The 3,818-nt window shown below is 68.6% G+C and overlaps 1 non-coding gene across 1 annotated transcript; it reads right to left on the minus strand.

Moving 5' to 3' along the window:
* Window positions 1–16: 16 nt before the first annotated feature.
* On the minus strand, window positions 17–135 carry LOC132247510 (5S ribosomal RNA). Its single transcript, XR_009458797.1, has one exon. It is a non-coding gene; the product is annotated as a 5S ribosomal RNA (ribosomal RNA).
* Window positions 136–3,818: the final 3,683 nt, after the last annotated feature.

Genomic DNA, 3,818 nt, shown 5'->3' on the forward strand with positions numbered 1-3,818 from the left:
GCGCAAAAGGGCGGGAGGCCTACGGCACCCGGGATTCCCAGGCGGTCTCCCATCCAGGTACTAGCCGGGCCCGGGACTGCTTAGCTTCCGAGATCGGACGGGATCGGGCGCGATCAGCCCGGTCTGGCCGTAGGCGGCGGGGAAAGGTAAGGCGGGGGTCCGCAGAGGCTCGCAGGGGGTGGACACGGTGCCTGGAAGTCCCCTCTGGAAGGCACGGGGTTGAGACGGTGCCCGCAAGTCCCGATGGCGAGGCCAGGGGCGGGCGGACCTGGGGAGCGAGCGGAAAAGCCCATCGGCATCCATGGGGTTGACCTGGGGAGCCTAAATGCCCCTAGGAATACGTGGGGTGGAGCTGGGGAGCGGAAAAGCCCCTAGGAATACTTGGGGTGGAGCTGGGGAGCGAAAATCCCCATAGGAATACATGGGGTGGAGCTGGGGAGCGAAAAAGCCCCTAGGAATACATGGGGTTGACCTGGGGACCGAGAAAGCCCATAGGAACACATGGGGTTGACCTGGGGACCGAAAAAGCCCATAGCAACACATGGGGCTGACCTGGGGACCGAAAGAGCCCATCGGCATCCATGGGGGGGAGCTGGGGAGCGGAAAAGCCCCTAGGAATACATGGGGTGGAGCTGGGGAGCGAAAAAACCCCTAGGAATACTTGGGGGGGAGCTGGGGAGCGAAAAAGCCCTTAGGAATACATGGGGGGGGAGCTGGGGAGCGGAAAAGCCCCTAGGAATACATGGGGTGGAGCTGGGGAGCGAAAAAACCCCTAGGAATACTTGGGGTGGAGCTGGGGACCGAAAAAGCCCTTAGGAATACATGGGGGGGAGCTGGGGAGCGAAAAAGCCCCTAGGAATACTTGGGGTTGACCTGGGGACTGAAAATCCCCATAGGAATAAATGGGGTGGAGCTGGGGAGCGAAAAAGCCCCTAGGAATACTTGGGGTGGAGCTGGGGACCGAAAAAGCCCATAGGCATCCATGGGGTTGACCTGGGGAGCGAAAATCCCGATAGGCATCCATGGGGTTGACCTGGGGAGCGAAAATCCCCATAGGCATACGTGGGGTTGACCTGGTGCCCGCCCCCCCCACGGAAGTCCGTATGAGGTTTTTGAAACGGGCCTTGCCCGGGCCTTCGATCCAGGAGGGCGGACACTTTCGGCGGTTCGTCCCGGTGGCTGGGCCGGGTGCCGCATCTACAATATAGCCAAGAAACGTTCGCGGAGATTTTCGAGAACACGTTTTTAAGGACCCTCAATGCCCATGTTCGGTTCCAGAAAGCCGGTCAGAGGGATCTTCGGGGCAGAACCCTGCCGTGCTGAGGGGCCAAACCCGAGTTTGGAGCCAGGTCAACGGGGAAAACCGGAAAAGGGCCGGAGAAGGCGGTCAGGCCGGGCGAGAGTTCCAGGAGCTCGGCCACAATTCCGATCTCGTCCCGGTCAAGGGCTCCGTGGAAGGGCAGCCCGGGGGGCGGGTCCAAGGGCCCCGGCAGGGACCCGGGCCTCCGGGGTCGGAGCCGAGGCACCCCGCCGAGGGGTGGTCGTCCCGGGCCAAGGCGGCGGGAGCCCGGGCAGGACTCCGCGGGGCAGGCCGGGCGGGAGTTCCAGGAGCCCGGCCGCGATTCCGACTTCTCCCCGGTGCCCTGCCCGGAGGCCGGGCAGGTCCGGGGGCCTTCGGCGCGGGCGGCGGGATGCTCCCGCGGGGGAGACGAGCCGTGCTGGGCCCCGGGAGGGAGGCCCGGGGTCGACCTGGCGCCGGGGCTCCGGCCCTGGAAGTCCCGATGAGGTTTTTCAAACGGGCCGTGCCCGGGCCTTCGCTCCAGGAGGGCGGACACTTTCGGCGGTTGCCCCCGGTGGCTGGGCCGGGTGCCGCATCTACAATATTGCCAGGAAAGGTCCGCGGAGATTTTCGGGGACACGCTTTTCGGGACCCTAGTTGCCCATCTTGGGTTCCAGGAGGTCGGGCAGGGGTACCTCCGGGACCGGACCGTGCTGCAGGAGGGGGTCAACCCCGGGTTTGGCTCCATGTCGACTGGAGCTCCGGCCCAGGGGCGGGCCGGGCGAGAGTTCCAGGAACCCGGCCGCGATTCCGGCTTCTCCCCGGTGCCCTGCCCGGAGGCCGGGCAGGTCCGGGGGCCTTCGGCGCGGGCGGCGGGCTGCTCCCGCGGGGGAGACGAGCCTCTCTGGGGCCCGGGAGGTTGGCCCTGGGTCGACCTGGCGCCGGGGCTCGGGCTCCGGAAGTCCGTATGAGGTTTTTCAAACGGGCCGTGCCCGGGCCTTCGCTCCAGGAGGGCGGACACTTTCGGCGGTTCGTCCCGGTGGCTGGGCCGGGTGCCGCATCTACAATATTGCCGAGAAAGGTCCGCGGAGATTTTCGGGGACACGGTTTCCGGGACCCTAGATGCCCATCTTGGGTTCCAGGAGCTCGGACGGAGGAACCTCCGGGGCCGGACCGTGCTGCAGGAGGGGTTCAACCGCGAGTTTGGCTCCATGTCGACTGGAGCTCCGGCCCAGGGGCGGGCCGAGCGGCTTGGCCGGGCGAGAGTTCCAGGAGCCCGGCCGCGATTCCGGCTTCTCCCCGGTGCCCTGCCCGGAGGCCGGGCGGGTCCGGGGGCCTTCGGCGCGGGCAGCGGGCTGCTCCCGCGGGGGAGACGAGCCGCCCTAACGCCCGGGAGGGAGGCCCGGGGTCGACCTGGCTCCCGAGCTCCGGCCCTGGAAGTCCGTATGAGGATTTTCAAACGGGCCGTGCCCGGGCCTTCGCTCCAGGAGGCCGGACACTTTCGGCGGTTGCTCCCGGCGGCTGGGCCGGGTGCCGCATCTACAATATTGCCGAGAAAGGTCCGCGGAGATTTTCGGGGACACGGGTTTCGGGACCCTAGATGCCCATCTTGGGTTCCAGGAGCTCGGACGGAGGAACCTCCGGGGCCGGACCGTGCTGCAGGAGAGGTTCAACCGCGAGTTTGGCTCCATGTCGACTGGAGCTCCGGCCCAGGGGCGGGCCGAGCGGCTTGGCCGGGCGAGAGTTCCAGGAGCCCGGCCGCGATTCCGGCTTCTCCCCGGTGCCCTGCCCGGAGGCCGGGCAGGTCCGGGGGCCTTCGGCGAGGGCGGCGGGCTGCTCCCGCGGGGGAGACGAGCCGTGCTGGGCCCCGGGAGGGAGGCCCGCGGTCGACCTGGCGCCGGGGCTCCGGCCCTGGAAGTCCGTATGAGGTTTTTCAAACGGGCCTTGCCCGGGCCTTCGCTCCAGGAGGCCGGACACTTTCGGCGGTTCGTCCCGGTGGCTGGGCCGGGTGCCGCATCTGCAATATTGCCAGGAAAGGTTCGCGGAGATTTTCGAGGACACGGGTTTCGGGACCCTAGATGCCCATCTTGGGTTCCAGGAGCTCGGACGGAGGAACCTCCGGGGCCGGACCGTGCTGCAGGCGAGGGTCAACCCCGAGTTTGGCTCCATGTCGACTGGCGCTCCGGCCCGGGGGGCGGGCCGGGCGGGCAGGCCGGGCGAGAGTTCCAGGAACCCGGCCGCGATTCCGGCTTCGACCCGGTCGACTGCACGGCGGGCGTGCAGGCCGGCGGCGACTCCCAGGGCCCCTTCCAGGCTGCGGGGCCCAGCGGTTGGAGCCCGGCTACCCCGGCGAGGGGCGGAAGAACCTGCACGGCGCGGCCGGAGAACCCGGCATGCATGCGCGGGGCAGGCCGGGCAGGAGTTCCAGGAGCCCGGCCACGATTCCTACTTCTCCCCGGTGCCCTGCCCGGAGGCCGGGCGGGCCCGGGGGCCTTCGGCGCGGGCGGCGGGCGGCTTCCGCGGCGGAGACGAGCCTCTC

Source organism: Alligator mississippiensis, unplaced genomic scaffold (genome assembly GCF_030867095.1).
Source record: "Alligator mississippiensis isolate rAllMis1 unplaced genomic scaffold, rAllMis1 scaffold_116, whole genome shotgun sequence".
NCBI classification, from domain to species: domain Eukaryota; kingdom Metazoa; phylum Chordata; order Crocodylia; family Alligatoridae; genus Alligator; species Alligator mississippiensis.